Below are 18,023 nucleotides of genomic sequence, written 5' to 3'. Positions count from 1 at the left end.
ATAAATACTGTATGATATCACTTATATGTGGAATCTAAAAAATAAAACAGATTAGTGAATATAACAAAAAAGAAAGAGACTCATAGATATAGCAAACAAACTAGTGGTTACCAGTGGGGACAAGGAAAGGAGGAGGGGCAGGATAGGGGTAAGGGATTAAGAAGTACAAACTACTATGCATAAAATAAATAAACTACACGGATATACTGTACAACACAGGGACTATAGCCAGTATTTTATAATAATTATTAATGGAATATAACCTTTAAAAATTGTGAATCACTATGTTGTACATCTGTAACTTACATAATATTGTACATCAACTATACTTCAATTAAAAAATGAAAAAAATTTTTTAAATAAAAAACAATAGGCAGGGACAGCAGACACAGCACACTGTCTCCTCTCTTGCCAATGCTAAAAATACTCAAAGGCCTGGCACCCTGACCAATGGGAAATTTCACAGCTATCTTCAAAAGTGGTACAAACTTGAAAAGTTCAAAAACTAAAATGCACTTGATTTTTCTTTTTAAAGATTTATTGACATATAATTCACATTCCATAAAATTCACCCTTTTAAACTGTACAGTTAGTGATTCTAAGTATCAAAAGGTTGTGCAACCATCACCACTGTTTAATCCTAGAACACTTTCAACATCCCCAAAAGAAACACCATACCATTAATAGTTACTCTCCAGCCTCTCCTTCCTGCAGCCCATGGAAATCACTAAACTACTTTCAGTCTGCATAGATTTGCCTATTTGACATTTCAAATAAATGGAATCATACAACTTGTGGCATTTTCACTTAGCATAACATTTTCAAGGTTCATCCATGTTGTAGCGTGTATCAGTACTATACTTGTTTCTTAAAATATTATTCACCGTCTTTTGCAAATCATATATCTGAGGAGTCCCGTATCCAGAATATAAAAAGAACTCTTACAACTCAACAATAAAGACCAAAAAAAGAAATTTTCCTAATGGGCAAAGGATTTGAGTAGAATTTCTCCAAAGAAAAAGTGACCAATAGGAACCTGAAATGATGCTGAACATTATTAGTCATTAGGGAAATGCAAATCAAAACCACTATGAGATACCACTTCACATCCACTAGTATGGCTATAATCAAAGGCAGATAGTAACAAGTATTGGTGAGGTTATTGGAAATTTTGGAACTCTCAACATTGCTGGCAAGAATGTAAAATGGGGGCTTCCCTGGTGGCGCAGTGGTTGAGAATCTGCCCGCCAATGCAGGGGACACGGGTTCGAGCCCTGGTCTGGGAAGATCCCACATGCCACGGAGCAACTGGGCCCATGAGCCACAATTACTGAGCCTGCGCGTCTGGAGCCTGTGCTCCGCAACAAGAGAGGCCGTGATGGTGAGAGGCCCGCGCACCGCAATGAAGAGTGGTCCCCACTTGCCGCAACTAGAGAAAGCCCTCGCACAGAAACGAAGACTCAACACAGTCATAAATAAATAAATAAAAGAACGTGAATTTCTTTAAAAAAAAAAAAAGCAAAACTGGGCTATTCATTTCAGTAACAGTCAAGTGGTCTTAGTTTGCATTCAATTTCCAATCCGTTTCTCAATCTATTTCATCTGAAGTCTTCACATTACCCACTATAAAAAATACCTATTTATTTAAAAAAAAAAAAATGTAAAATGGTACAGCCACTCTGAAAAGCAGTTTGGCAGTTCCTCAAAAAATTAAACATAAAGTTACTGTATGACCCAGCAATTCCACTCCTAGGTATATACCCAAGAGAAATGAAAACATATGTTTACCCCAAAACTTGTAAGTGAACGCTTCTAACAGCATTATTCATAACAGTCAAAATGGAAACAATCCAAATGACCACCAACTAATGGATGGATAAACAAAATGTGATACATCGATACAATAGAAAATTAAGTAGTCTTGAAAAGGAATGAAGTACTGGTATATGCTGCCATATGAACCCTGAAAACATTATGCTAAGGAAAAGCCAGATACAAAAGGCCATTTGTATAAAATTTCCAGAAAAGGCAAATCCACAGAGACAAGAAGTAGATTAGTGGTTGCAAAGGGCTGGAAGGAGGCGAGAATAGGGAGCAACTGTTAAAGGGTACAGGGTTTCTTTTGGAGGTGATGAAAATATTCTGGAATTTGACAGCGGTAATGGTTGAACAGCCTTGTGAATATACTCAAAACTACTGAACTGTAAACTTTAAAGGGGTGATATCTCAATTAAAAAATAATAACTTTTAAATTGTTATATACTTGTAATAGGCAAGCATAAAAACATTCATTCAGTCAGTCAGCCTATATTTAATGTGCCCCTACAGTATGCCAAGTCCTAGGCACATGAATAAAAGACTACCTTCAAGGAGCTAGCAGAGTCGGGGTATAGATAAATGAAGAGCATGCTGCTTAAAAAGCACAGCACAAACACTTAACCTGGATTAGGAGAAGGAGAAGAGAGTCATTAGGCAAGCCTTTCTGCAAAAGCTGACATTTGAGTTGCTCTAAAATAATGAGTATTCATTATTCAGGCAAGAGAATCAAAATGGGAAGCATGTGCCAGGCATAGGCCAGTGTGTAGAAACATGAGGATATTCCTCCGGTAGGAAACTACAAGTATTGAACAATAAAACACTGTACAAGCGAAGTGGGGGCTTGTGAGTGGGGATGTGAGGGGAGGAGGAAAGTGAATTGCTGATGATGAAGTAGGAGAAGTAGGCAGGAGCCAGAACATAAAAGGTTTTACGTGTCATGCTAAGAAAGGTCTGGAGGTTGACTTAAAGGCAATGAGAAGTCATATAAGCACTTTAAGTAGAGGAGTAAAGTAATCAAACTCACATTTGGGATAGCCCAACCTTGCTGTAAAGTACAGGGTGAGAGAGAAGAATGAAACCGAAAGGCATCCAGGAGGCTGGTGCTATAATCCAGGCATGATAAGATAATGGTCTGTACTCCGGAGGAAGCAGTGAGGTATAGGATAAGAAATGAATCGAACGGTAAAGACAAAGACTGGACATGACGTGGTGTCTAACCGAAAACAGCAAGTCAAAGAGAAGAAAGAGTCCAGGAAAAGTCCCAGGTTATGAGAGCCTGGGTGACGGTAGAACCATCATGGAAATAGGGGACCCGAGGAAAAGAAGGTCTGGTTGACACAATTAAACTTGATGTTTAGTCCACTGTGACTGAGAAGTCTGTGGCCACATGACACACAGGTCTTAAAAGGAGACCAAATATGCACTAGCGATACAGATTTGGGAGTTGTGGTCACATGAGTGATAGCTAAAAGCACAAGTGACATTGACACCACCTTTCTAGGTGAAGAGAACCCTTATAACCACCGCCAGGCAGAGGGAAGAGGCACCAGGGGGAGGAGAAATACACAGTGAGACAGGGCGATCAGCGGGACTGTAATGTCCCTGAGGGCGGTGCTACAAAAGACGGAACACTTAGGTAACTATGATATACACATGTCCAATCTTACATCTTATTCTTATGCACTTAAAGTTCAAAATCGTGTCTTCCAGTAAGACCCTCATGAGTACTTGAACTGGCTCCATATTGCACAGGAAATCTTTTTTCCTTCTTTAAGGTACCATTTTCCAGGTACCAATTAAGTGGAAAATATTATTTACATTGATCATGAAACGACCAAAGTTGACTTTCAGCATATACTCTCTAATTACATTTTGAGAGCTGAATCAATACCCTGGTAAAATTAAAACAAAAATGCCTCACACTTGTCTGAGCTAACCAAGATAATTGGCAGCTCTCTAATTACTTTGGCTGTGAGAAACAATCTGGAGACTCATCAACTAAAGCTGATTTTGGGTCAAAACATTTCAGAAGCAATGAAATATAAAACTAAAGTTCCCACTATTATGTTAAAAGCATTAATATTTGCATTTTAATCATAAGATCTATCACTCACTGCTTACTGGGTCAGACATCACACTTTTGATTTCTGCTCCTCACAACATCCTACAGGGTAGGTATTAGTCCCATTTTGCGGTAATAAATGGAAGAGTAGAAGTTAAGTGACTTGTCCAAGGCCACTGAATGGAGGACCACACAGCTGTGCACACCTGTATTTTGTAACGCAGTCACAACTCCATTGTGTATGAAACACGGAATCAACCAGAGCCCTTGGCTTAGTCCTCAAAGAAGATTCATGCCAGTCTGTCAAAACGACTACAGAACAACATGAATCTATTCTGTGATTTGCTATAATTAGCCCTGCCCCTCCCCCAAATAAGAAATATACCAATGAGTTCCCACCACCAAGAAAATTGTATTTGAAGGCTATTACCTGGCCATGTAATCACAACTGAGCTGATAGATCAAAACCGAAGACAAGGGCTTCCCTGGTGGCACAGTGGTTAAGAATCTGCCTGCCAATGCAGGGGACATGGGTTCAAGCCCTGGTCTGGGAAGATCCCACATGCCGCGGAGCAGCTAAGCCCGTGCGCCACAACAACTGAGCCTGCGCTCTAGAGCCCGTGAGCCACAACTACTGAGCCCGTGAGCCACAACTACTGAGCCCACGTGCCTAGAGCTTGTGCTCTGCAACAAGAGAAGCCACCGCAATGAGAAGCCCGCGCACTGCAAGGAAGAGTAGCCCCCGCTCGCAGCAACTAGAGAAAGCCAACACGCAGCAACAAAGACCCAACGCAGCCAAAAATAAATAAATAAATAAAATTAAAAAAAAAAAAAGACAAGGTGCTACTATAGACACAAAGAGCACAGGTAAACCACACCACACCACTGAGTCTCACAAGGCCGTCCTCCTCAATCACAACCGTACTCACAAGACTTTTAAGTTTTACGAACTTTAGAGCTGAGCAGTGTTGCCCATGCAAAGGGAAACTACAAGATAAAATACAACGGAAATGGCTAATTGGATTGTAAATATTCAAACAGTAAGGGCAGATATAATTTATGTAAATAAGTACATTCTTAAAATAGTTTCAAGAGATCAACAGTGTTTAAATCAAACCTAAACACTACCTTCTTTGTTGACAAAATGGTTTCTTGAACAAATTACCACCATCAAGAAAACATGATGATAGCACATCCGTTTACCATAATTATCATGCCTGTAGCGCTCAGAGTTTCCAATGTGGATAAGCCTTTAAATACCACTGCCCACTAAAATGGAAACTCCTGCAGCAGAACACAAGTCCTCTACTAAAATGAAAGCCCCCTGAGGGCTGGGATCTCAGGATCTTTCTCTTTTTTTCACTGCTATGTTCCCAGCATCTAGACTGGCACATAAGGGGCACCAGAAAAATATTTACTGAATGAGTGTTGTGAGATCATCTGGCCTAATACCTTCATTTTATCTTATCAACAAGGAAACTGAGGCTCAGAAAGACTACGAGATTTGCCTGAGATCACAGAGCCAGGTGGGCAAAGCCAAAAACAGAAAGAACTGGGCTTCTCTGGTGGCGCAGTGATTGAGAATCTGCCTGCCAATGCAGGGGACACGGGTTCGAGCCCTGGTCTGGGAAGATCCCACATGCTGCGGAGCAACTAGGCCCGTGAGCCACAACTACTGAGCCTGCGCGACTGGAGCCTGTGCTCCGCAACAAGAGAGGCCACGATAGTGAGAGGCCCGCACACCGCGATGAAGAGTGGCCTCCGCTTGTCACAACTAGAGAAAGCCCTCACACAGAAACGAAGACCCAACACAGCCAAAAATAAATAAAATAAATAAAATGCAGGAATATTTAAAAAAAAAAAAAGTCAGGCTTATTGAGGTTTAATTTACATCCAGTAAAATACACCTTTCCATACATAAGTTCACTGATAAGTTTGATGAGTCCTAACAAATATTAAAAAAAAAAAAAAACAGAAAGAACTACAGTTTCCCAAACTCAAGCAATGCTCATTCCACTAAGCTTTAATTACAAATACCTAAAATCCATCGTTAGTATAGTTATATAACATACTAAGTAAAGACCTCTCTACTTATCCGCAACCAAAAAGAACACTGCTGTGAACAGCCAGCCCATTAGACAGTCATGTGGTTTTGACACAATTACCATGTTGGCATGCTCCATCTGGGTTGACAAAAGTATTCATTATTGTAACAGCTCCATGAGAAAAAAGCATGCATCATTTAACACACAACCAAGCAGAAAACCATCATCAATAGAGGATCAGCGCTGTTTAGGTAAGGAGCTGTGTTATGCGAAACTATTCTTTTTTCTGATGCTTAAAAAAGGAGGTAAGTTCCAAGGTGCTGTCACTACCGCTAGCTTAAACCACCTACCCAGTAACATTATGCTGCTGAAAGCGCTAGCCCTTCATCAGAGCACAACAGCAAGCAAAGCCAGGCAAGAAGATACATGCACAACTCGAGACACTCATACAAAGAACTTCAAGCAAGAAGTTCATGCTAATTATTGGGTCCAGATGTTTCCCTAAAACCTTGAGAGAACGAGTGCTACTCTAAGAGACCTCACTGTGAATAAAATCCCCGAACAGGGTGGGTGCTGCTGCCAGCTGAGTGGCTCCCATCCTCTGCTGAGATCACAAGCAACAGGAGGTCTTTGATTTCTATCAACAGAGCTCAATCCATTCGTTAGGGGACTGAAGATTTACAAAATGGGGAAACACGCATTTCTAAACTTGAAAATGCAGGTATGGAGAGAGGCTTTCCTTTGAGTTTTGAGGCAGGAACAAAATTGTGTAACAAATAATTAAACTTAAAAAATACTGGCAACGTGTACACAGTTCCAATTCAGTCATGTTCCACTCTGACAAATCCTGTTTTTATCCATCGTTGTGCCCGGGCCGAGGATATGGTGAGCCACTTTCTGATACCTACAATCACTTGCTTATGTTCATCTCCCCAAACAGCCTGTATCCCAAGAAAAGGTCTTTTAATAGCCCCACGACCTTCCCTTAAAGCGCTGACTGTGAGAAAAACGAAACAGCAACCCCAAGAAAGGAATGATTCAGCAGCCACCTAACTCTTCTTAGCAAGTAGTAAGAGTGATGCTTCTCAAGTAATAGCCAACATGTTTTTCAAAAGGGAAGGAGGGAAAAGGAGGAGGAGGAGGAAGAAAGGGAGGAAACAGGAAAAAGAAATATCTGGAGAGGGAGAAGGAACAACAAAAACAGGCAGACTGAGAGCTGACTGCAAGTAATTCCTCTCCCTTGTAGGTTTATTTTTCTTAAGTGTCAAAAGGTCTAGAAAATACTATATCCCATATCCAAATAAGTACAACTACATTCCAAAGGGACTATTTGTTAGTTTAAATTATCTATATGGTGAGGATAAACAAGAGTTATTTTTTAAATAATTCAATGCTGCCCACCCTAGTTACCTTAATAACACATTATATCACTTGTTTGGTTTCTTTAAAGGGTAAAGGACCTATAAGAGAGATAGAACTATTTCTATAAAGATACAAGCAAACATCTGGTTTAAATTAAACCCACATATACAAAAGATATGAACTGTGTAGCCCTTTGCTAATTCAAGTCTAGGCAGGATCGGGTTACATTCAGAGCATGAATTTCCTCCAACCTTTCTACTTTTTAACAGAACTCAAATTTTGTTCAGCTTTTCTCGCTTTTCCCCCTGCGTGCCAGTGGAGGCTGGCTCCAGGTCAGGCCACAAGGTAATGGTCTGCTGGTCTAGGGCAATCATGGTAGTTCCCCTTCCCTTTGCCAAAAAGACATGTAAAAAGTCTGCTGGTGGGCTCCTGGGGAAAGATTCCTCCTTCTAAAAAGAGCCACGAGACGGCCCCTCTTCTTCCTCTGAACACTGTATACATGATTCCTAGAAAGGCTGTTACCATCTTGAATAATCCAAGGTCTAAAAACAAAGTAACATATAGTAGAGGGCATTGGCGAGAGGGTCACAGAGAAGAGGACCAGCCCACTGCACATGCTGCACGTGGCCAGGTCCAGCGTCCAGCGTTTGAGCTTCCTGTTATGTGAGATAATATACTCCCCTACAGTTTAAACGATTAAGCCGGGGGTGCGGTTACTTGCAGCCACTATTAGCCTCTGTGTAACCTGAACAAGCATTAGAAAATAAGCCCTAAAGAAACTGGGAGCACGTGTAGAACCATCTCAGGTAATTATTACTCCCCACTGCATTTTACGGCCCTCACGCCTAAGAGCCATGGTTGTCGAAACATTCCACTTTTTTCAGATGCTCAATTTTTAAAAACCTAGTATTTGAGTTAATGTTAGTGAGATAAACCATTAATTCTTCATTCTAACAACTCTAAATAAAAATGAAACAAATAAACTATCTTAAGAGTTCAAAGTATAAAGTTCCCCTCCTTCATATATTGGAGAGGAGGGTATATGAAAACCAGGGCAGGGCTTTGCTGGTGGCGCAGTGGTTAAGAATCCGCCTGCCAATGCAGGGGACACGGGTTCGAGCCCTGGTCCAGAAAGATCCCACATGCCACAGAGCAACTAAGCCCGTGCGCCACAACTACAGAGCCTGCACTCTAGAGCCCGTGAACCACAACTACTGAGCCCGTGTGCCACAACTACTGAAGCCCGTGCACCCTAGAGCCCGCGCACCGCAATGAAGAGTAGCCCCCGCTCGCTGCAACTAGAGGAAGCCCGCGCATGGCAACGAAGACCCAACACAGCCAAAAATAAAGAAAAAGAAAAAGAAAAAGAAAACCAAGGCATTATTCTCCACAATGTCCAAGTCAAATAACACCCAAGATAATTGCTAACAATATTATTTGTTAAAAGCAAGTCCCTGGGCTTCCCTGGTGGCACAGTGGTTAAGAAGCTGCCTGTCAATGCAGGGGACACGGGTTCGAGCCCTGGTCCAGGAAGATCCCACATGCCGCAGAGCAACGAAGCCCGTGTGCCACAACTACTGAGCCTGCGCTCTAGAGCCCACGAGCCACAACTACTGAGCCCCTGTGCCACAACTACTGAAGCCCGCATGCCTAGAGCCTGTGCTCCACAGCAAGAGAAGCCACCGCAATGAGAAGCCCGCACACCGCAACGAAGAGTAGCCCCCGCTCGCCCCAACTAGAGAAAGCCCGCGTGCGCACGTGCAGCAACGAAGACCCAACGCAGCCAAAAATAAATAAATTTAAAAAAATAAAAAATAAAAAAAAAGCAAGTCCCTGCTGTTCTCCTCAAGAATCAAGTCAAGAAAGAAATCTGTGCCAGGCAGTCTTCTCCACAAGCAACTAGGTCATCCTAGGAAGAGCTGCCCTTTCCTGGAGCTCAGTATACCAGAGGCTGTGCATAAATCAAGGATCCCAATACTGCACATCAGTCTCATAATCAAAATGCATATAAACCTTGTCATATTGGGCACTCCGACAGCGCACCCTCACCAAGGTGACAGAGACATCCAGAACCCTGCTGGCTCTTCATTAATCAACTATGCACACTGAGTTGTATGGTCAGAATTACTGATGAACTGCATTTGCTCAAATTCCTTCTCTCAGATGGGGCCCTGATTTTTGTAAAGGCCAGAGCTGGAGCTACATTCTTTGTGTGCGAAACGAACTAATCTTTGGATAAAATAACATGATGGTTTGGAGATGAAGTCTGGGAACTAAACAGACCAGGATTAGAATTCCAGCTCTGGTTCATACTAGCCACGTAACCACGGACAAGTTATTTAGCTTCAGTGAGTCTCAGCTTCCTCATAAGCAAAACAGGGATATTAATACGTACCTGCAGGGTGGCTCTAAGGATTAAATTAGATGCTATGCATAAAGTGCCTGGCACATAATAAATTCATAATAAATGGCGGGCCACTGTCATCATATAGGGATTCTATAAAAGAAGGGACTATAACCGTTTCTTCACTAATGGTAGTGATAGCATTAACAGTAAGGACAGAAATAACAATAAATAACGATAATATCAGCTATCGGTTGAGCACTATTCTAGAGACTTTGCATGTAGCAATTCCTTTAATTCACAACCCTCTGAGGTAGGAACTAAAATTACTCCCACGTTGCAGATGAAGAAGGTAAAAGGAGGAAAAACAACATGAGCAGAGCCACACAACCAATAAATGGAAGAGCCAGGATCCAAAGCTGGGCCATCCAGCTCCAGAGACTTCAGGCAATCCCGCCACCAATCCTAAACAACTTCACTGTTGTATAACCAGCACCTAGTATAATTCCTTAAAGTTCATTATTTGTTGAAAAACAAACATCAATAAGCTATTACTACCATTTGGCAGTTTACAATCCTAAGCAACATGTTCTAATTGAGCCCCTGATAAGTTTTACCCACTTTCAGGATGTGGGTTATATTCACTATCTTAGCCCCTTCTTTCAAAACAAATGTTTTTTGAGGACTTTCATAGCATAGGTACCAGATATCAGCAATACAGATGAAAGAAGCCCACTCCCAGCCTAGTGGGGGACAGAGGTACCAATATTAGCATTAACATATATTTAAACCACTTGTCACTAATTCAGAAATTTGGGTAATTTAGATTTAGAAATTAGTTTTGAAAAGCTGACACGGTTTTCTTTAAAACTACCACTGTCATCTCTTCAGGAAGTCACACATGGGAAAGCTTGGTTAAACACTCATAAAATACAAATAGGCATCATGCTTTTTAAGGAGCACTTAATTCTCCCTCTCAATTGTATATGCTAGAAACATGTTTGCTCTCTAGCAAAACTTAAGTAATTTGAATAAAAAGCCAAATAAAATAGTCCTGATTATAAATTCCCTCAACATCAAAAACTCCAAAACAAATTAAGTTGGCTAGGCTGACCAACCCCCCGCAATAGGGAAAAAAGTGGCTACTGGATGAGTACAGAGTTAACAGGAAGAAAAGAAATACAAGGGACACATGAACCCATGACAAGATGCTTACCACACCCATAGTAAAATAAATACAAGCTAAAAATTCAGAATGGAAAAATCCAAAAGCTCAATTATGTAATCATTGAGCAAGACTATGGCAACAGAAGCATTCTCAGATAGTTGCCAGTAAAAGAGTACAATTATGTACGGATGATTCACTATAACACTGCTTGTAACAGCAAAAGATCAATGTCCATCAATAGGTGACATTATGCTACATTCATACGACAGAATACTATGCAGCTATAAAGAAATAAAAAGAGGAAGGTTTCCACTCCTGTTATAGAAATATCTCCAAGTTACCGTGTTAAGCACAGAAAGCAAGATTCAGATAGCACATATGACATGCTACACCTTGTGGGTTGAAAGCAAAGTGTGTGGGAGGTATAAATATGTGAACCCACATGCACATGTTTGCCTGTATGTGCATACAGAAAATAGCAGTGATTATGGGGAATGGTGGCTGACCCTGGGTAGATGAGGTACAAAGGAGCAGATATGGAGACAAAGTTTTCACTGAGCAGAAGTTTGCACAAACTGAAGCGCGTAAACACTTTATTAGGAGGACAATACTTACGCATTAAAATATCTTACACCTTAAGTGAACCCAGCACAAGTGGTCGGCTTCCTTGGAGACAACCCGAATGCCACATTGCCACAAGTGATGATGTCACCTTGCCCTGTCACATAGTTCTGGCCTCAGAACAGTCTGAGTGCAAAAGCCTTCCAGTCTATTCCAGCTTAGCAGTAGCATTAAGATAGCCTAAAATAAAACTGATTTCCTGGCATATGACGTTTAAGATTATCTCTATATCCTCAAAGAAACCAATTTCTGCTAACTTCTGATTCAGCATACTTCACAAACCCACCTCTTACCCTGTACAGACTGCTCTCCAAAGTGGGACAAGCTCAAAACCTAAGCTTTTAGAGCAGCCAGACATCTTTTAAGAAGTATATCAAGTATCTATTAAAAGAAGAAAAAAAAAACTTATAGTTTTTCCTAATAGTTCCTTAAGGAAACCTTGCTAGTTTTTCATCCTTCTTCTCCTCAGCGTGGAGTTAAAACAAAAAGCTGTCTTTTGCTAACAATAATACTGGTGCCTACGCAGGTAGACCAAAAAGATTATTCCTAAATTCTCTGCTGGAGGAGTTGGAACAGGGAACTTGGAAACAGATTTCTCTGAAAGTTGAGGAAATGTTTTCAAAGGAGAGTAAAACAGAATGGGAAGATTCTTACTAAATTCCTAAGCTGGTCACACACAAACATCTCCAGTCTTGGTCAGCAGTTTCCTCATTTAGAGGGAAAGGCAGGAATAAAATTGGCTTGACCAGCACAAGGATGTCATGTTTCCTGTCCACACCCCTCCCCTGCCCAGCATGTGCTCCTCTGCTCCCATGAAGGGGGGAATCTTTTGTGCAGATGAGTAATTGCATGTTCCCAGTGCACTGTTGTTATGTATCCAGTGGCTTCTCGATGTCTTTTGTGATGTTTCTAAGTGTTCGCGGAACATTTCTTTGGACCCACATCATTAAATAGAACATTCTAGAGAGAAGAAAAATACACTTATGTGCAATTTCTTCTGATGATGTCATAACCAGGCTCAGAACAGAGCAAAAACACCACCAAAATTCTCTCCTGGTGGTTACAGATACCAGGGAGTATACTTTGAGCTCATCCCACAACTACCTTCTGCATGGGATCCTTACTCAACCCCATGGGTAAACTCACTTAGTATCAAGTGGTAATCTACAACCAGTCTAATACTATTTCTCTATGAATCGAACTCTAAATTCTTTAGCTAAAAAATAACAGCAGTTCGGCAGGCTTTTCCCAAATAAGCTAACGACAAATCCACCAAGGTTAACTGCACAGGATAAATGCACAGGCTGCAGACGCTGCACTTTAATAGGTCATAAGACAAAAGCCTGTCAGACTCAATCAACTCCCCACACTATGACAAGGCCACCAGGCTGGAGCCTACACTGATCTCGCGCTTTCAAATCCTCTTCTCCATAAGCTTTGGAACGCTGCAGTTGACAGGCGTAAATATCTAAACCTTGTCAAAAAACAGAATTCACTTTTTAAGTTTTGGTCGTTAGCTCTTCTGCCATTTTACAATATTTACAGCACTGCCAAAGAGTTATGTCAACGCACAGCATGTATTTTTAAAATATGAGACTATAAACTGAACGATTTTTCTCACTTAGGTAAGCAGATCCAGTGTTGACGCCAGTCTTCCAGTTGGTCAGCAGAAGATGCCATAGACTGTTAGCATGTGGACCCTACAAGCCGGGTGTGATAAAAGCAACTTTCACCAGGCGGGAAAAGCTGTAACTACAATGGAATTACAGACATGCCATTTGGAATGCTTAAAAACTTTTTTCCCCCAAGTGGTTCTACTGTGAGCATTGGTTTAGTTCAAAACTACTCAGCAAAAGCTTCAAATAACTACTTTTTAGGTGGGGCTAGCTAGGACAAGTTTTTACTTTGGCTAAATATATTTGTTTCTTTGGAGGTAAGATTCTCAAAATTCAACATCTGTAAACGTGATTTGGTGGAGGAGTCTGCTGGAGAATATGCCAGGCATTCAACCCTTGGAATCCACCAAAAATTTCAAGCCAACAAAATGTCAAAGTTTAAAATTTCCCTTTCCAACTTTGTGATCCAGCTATGACGTTAAACTATAGGTCATCAATATAGCATACAATGTGCAATGGAACTCTCCAAAGGAGATGGTCCACAGGGGAGGTGCGGGTCCCATGAATGGCTGTCCAGATCATCAGCATCAACTCCACAGTCATCTATTCCCTCACCCGAGTTGCCAATAATTTGAAGCGACAATTCTTTGTTGAACCTAAAAATAGAAAACTTAAACTTCACAAGGATATACGCACCCCCCCAAAAAAACACTAGGTAATTACCTCAGTGGTATAAAAACATTCCCTGCAGTGTCAACAATAAAGACGGAACTTACAGAGGTCATCTGGCCATCACAGTAGTACTGCTTTTCACTTTGTTAGAAAGTAGCATCAAAACAAGGTTCTTTTTGAAGGAAGGTTGTTAGACTGGTAAAGTATATCAAGAAAAAGCATGAAGACGATTTTTTCTAAGTCTGGATGTTTGAATCTGGGCAACACAGTGAGTTTTCACATTTCTTCTATGTGACAACAGATTAAATATTCAGTAAAAAATGTTGATACCTATTATTCAATTAATATTTACTTAGGCTGTGACAGCATTAAAACAATATACAATTCTTGATAGTTCTTAATGGCCACTAATCTGCAGATGCTAAAAAACAAATTCAAATCTCTGCTAGCCACAATACATTTTTTAATCGAAGGAGTTAATTTATAAAATGCTTCATCTTTATGCTAATTAAATTGAAATCTATCATCCTTTAACATGTTAAAAAAAATAACTGTACACTATTAACCTTACACAGTCCTCACTGTACTTTAGGAATAATTAACTTTCGTATAGTGTACTGTACCACTGAACAAATCAACTGTGAAACAGCAGGGCAAATATATAAAACCAGCTGGCTTCATTATTCTCACAGGTCAAACCTAAAGAAGCAATTATGTTAAAGATACCCTGACAAAATTCAACATTTGAAGTTTGCAAATAAATGGTCTAAAACTACATACATACGTTTCACAGTGCTTGGTTCAAATATAACTGAACATATTCCCTTGCCAGATAGTACACATAATCAGATTCCATCTACTCTGTACATTAGTATTATCCAAATTTTCAGTCTCCTAGATACTGACAGTTCCAAAGGCAAACTTTCTTCAAAAGCAAAAACAAACAAGCATATATCACCAAACCTAACTGCTACAATAGAAATTTCCTAAAAATCTCCCCCTTGAAATACATACTCAGCTTTTAAAAAAGGACATCGAGCCCGTTGTCTGGTGTTCCCTGTCATTAGAAGACTGGAAAGCTGATGGAAATCCAGCTTCCAACAGCTTAATGAGCAAGACCGGCCCCACCCAGGCCAGACCCTGCTGGAAAAGGGCATGCTCAGTAGAAAAGCCCAGCTAGGTTCCAAGTTACTTCATTCCTCAGCTAGAAAATCCACATGGGTCAAAGAAAAAGTCACCCTCCTGCTGCCTGTTCTACCCACTAAAGGAAGAACATTTTACATAAAGAATAGTTTTAATGGTACAACTGTAATCCTATGATTATACTTGCTTACAATTCTACTACTGCTAGGAATTCTTTCCTCGTTTTTTTTTGTATCGTGTTTACATTGCTTTGGGTCTGCACCCCTCAACTTTGTTTTTATTTCGTGTCATTTTAATCCACCCATAAATAGACACCAAAAGTACTGATACATGTGTACCACATATAGTCTAATCATCTTTATTTATAAACTGATATATACATTTTGGTACTGAAAAACCATTCAAATATATAGATATTTCATTTTTAAATACTGAAAACTGGATTTTGATTCATTTGTAAAAGAATTTGCTTATTCATTCACACAGTATTTAAATGGAGGCTCGTTTTAATATAGATTTATAGGTATCATCATATAGTTACAAAGTTGATAAATCCCTGTTTTATTATTATACTGTCATCCTAAATTGAGCAATGATGGATACAAAAGGTAATCCTACATCCATCTGTCATATGAATACAACTACATATGGAAGCAAGATAAATTTAAAGTCACTAAAGGAAAATGTATTTATTTTAAGATTCAGGTCAGAGAGATCTGAAAAACAACCTATCTTCCTTTATTTTACAATACCAACCCGCCCCCCTAAATTTCCACAATTTAAATTCTGCTTGTTTTTTCCCCCAGAATAGATATTTACATTAACAAATCAGGACCAAGATAGTCAGACCCTTTATGGCTGGATCCACGTATGCACTTGTATAACTTGACCCTGCTACCATACCATACTGCTCCCCTAACAAGCAGTTCCTAAGTCAATGAGTATTATATGTTCACATTCACCTACCGTAGTCTTAAAAAAAAAAGAAAGATATTTTTTATTACGAATAAAACACATTAGATATTTAAATAAACAAGATATCACTCGTAGAGAAAAGGTAAGGTTTGCTCTACAGGAACTTAATGAAAATATGTTTCAGTAGCAGCTCTAAAGAGATTAATCTCTGTCAAAATGAACAAACATAAAACTTAAATTAAAAAAAAAAAAGGTCATTCTATATAATGGAAGTAAATTTCACTATCCACCCACCACAAAGTTTTCACGGGTTCACAAAAGGGCAATTTGGTGAGTTTTTTAGTAGAGCCAATTTTATTCAATTCAAAGCATCTTTTATTCAGACCGTATTCCTCCTACACTGTTTAAATGTTGTATTTTTTCAATAAAAACTGCAGTAGAATGGCAGATTTACTTCACTATGCTTACTTGGAAAAATACTGGCTCCAAACCTTTTTCTAAAATGTATTGCTCCATAGAATCCAGAAGTCTCAGAACTACTGACATTAGCACTGGATCCAGTGAAGCAGACACTGGTAGATCTCTACAATCTGTCCCAGGCATCTCTCATCACCCCTGTGCCTCCTGCCTTCCTAACTCCCCTACTTCCGTCGACTGAACTGCATCCCCCCCAAAATTCATGTATTGAAGCACTAACCCTCAAAGTGATAACATCTGGAGATGGGACCTTTGAGAGGTAATTAGATTTAGACGAGGCCATAAGGGTAGGGTATCGTGACGGAATTAGTAGCCTAAGAAGGGACACCAGAGAGCTTGCTCATTCTCTCTCACTCTCTTTTGCTCTCTCTCATCTCACCATGTGAGGACACAGAGATTAGGTAACCATCTACAAGCCAAGAAGGAGGTCCTCACCAGAAACTGACCAAGCTGGCACTTTGATCTTGGACCTCCAGCCTCCAGAAGCGTGAGAAACAGACTTGCTGTTTAAGCAAGAGAGTATATGGCATTTTGTTATGGAAGCCCAAGCTGACTAAGGCATCTACTTTCTTAATTATAGAACCCAATGCTACTGCTCAAGTTCCTCTGCTGGCTTCAATCCTGCCCATAAGACATCAGAATCTCATTGTTCGAACAAAGGTTAAGAGAATTAAGACAGAAGGTGAGTCCTCTGGCACTATGTTTTGGAAAAAGAACAAACCATTAATACAGTGGATAAAAGAGAACCCAGAGAATTTAAATGAGTTTCCAAACTCATATACCCAATAAGTGGTAGAGCCAGAATTTACACCAATTTGGTCTGCTTCAAAGCCAACACTAGTGGCGCTGGTGGTATAGTGGGGAGCATAGTTACCTTCCAAACCCAATGCACTTTTCCACCAATGCTGCATTACCTCAATTTCAACACCCTTGCTTTCCAAATGAGTAAATTAAACCCAAAGAAGTGAAATAACTTATAAATAAGGTTACTCAGTGGGTTACTGGCAGAGAAGTTACTGAATACAAACGAGGTCCAGTGTCATTTAAATTATTTCCAATAAGATTTTAAACATGTTAAAGTACACAAAATACTTATGCTGAAACATCCACAAATGTCTAAATATAAAAAATCGTTCATATGAATGTGTATCAATTACATCTGTCTTAGAAAGATCCTAAATAGCTTTGTTTTGACACTGTTTTGTTGCTCCATTAAAAAGGGAAATTAGACGTTTATCCTCAGAATATTATTTTTTAAGTATTCAAGGGAGTTGGCTGGGAGCGGCTGGGGGGGGGGGGTATTTTTCCTATATTTGTATATATGAGTTGATGTATAAATAGAATCAAACCCAGTATCGTAATTTCTTGACTTTTTAAAAGTGTCCTGGGACTTCCCTGGTGGTCCAGTGGTTAAGACTCTGCGCTCCCAAGCGGGTAGGGGGCCCAGGTTCAATACCTGGTCAGGGAACTAGATCCTGCGTGCGGCAACTAAAAGAGCCCGCACATGGCAACGAAGATCCCACGTGCCACAACTAAGACCCAGTGCAGCCAAACAAACAAACAAACAAACAAATAAATAAATAAATAAATATGTCCTTACTTCCTGCCTTGGAGTAAAAGGAACGTAACTGAATAAGATGTGGAGGATGGAATAACCTGATGGTCACTCAAAGCTCCAAAACCATAAGGGACACAAACTCTGTGCAGAAAATAAAGTTCTCAGTATCACAGAAAGACAATGAGGAAGATGGTTCCTTTCAGTCTCCCACCTTTATTCATC

The 18,023-nt window shown here is 40.1% G+C and overlaps 1 protein-coding gene across 25 annotated transcripts in view; it reads right to left on the bottom strand.

Annotated features, from left to right (window-relative positions):
* Positions 1-18,023, bottom strand: part of EPB41L2 (erythrocyte membrane protein band 4.1 like 2) — a 214,170-nt gene that overhangs the window by 115,080 nt on the left and 81,067 nt on the right. Inside the window, exon 1 of one of the 25 annotated variants that reach the window (XM_082474503.1) lies at positions 14,723-14,853. The exons of 23 other annotated variants lie outside the window; for them this stretch is intronic. The gene's annotated coding sequence lies outside the window, so the exon portion shown is untranslated. Of the gene's footprint in view, positions 1-14,722; positions 14,854-18,023 lie in introns of those variants that run through there. One more of the 25 variants, XM_082474513.1, reaches the window with a different exon arrangement.

The sequence above is a fragment of the Balaenoptera physalus genome (assembly GCF_965194825.1).
Source record: "Balaenoptera physalus genome assembly, chromosome: 9".
NCBI lineage: Eukaryota > Metazoa > Chordata > Mammalia > Artiodactyla > Balaenopteridae > Balaenoptera > Balaenoptera physalus.
The sequence above is the reverse complement of the archived record's forward strand: the minus strand, read 5'-3'. Positions and strand labels throughout refer to the sequence as shown.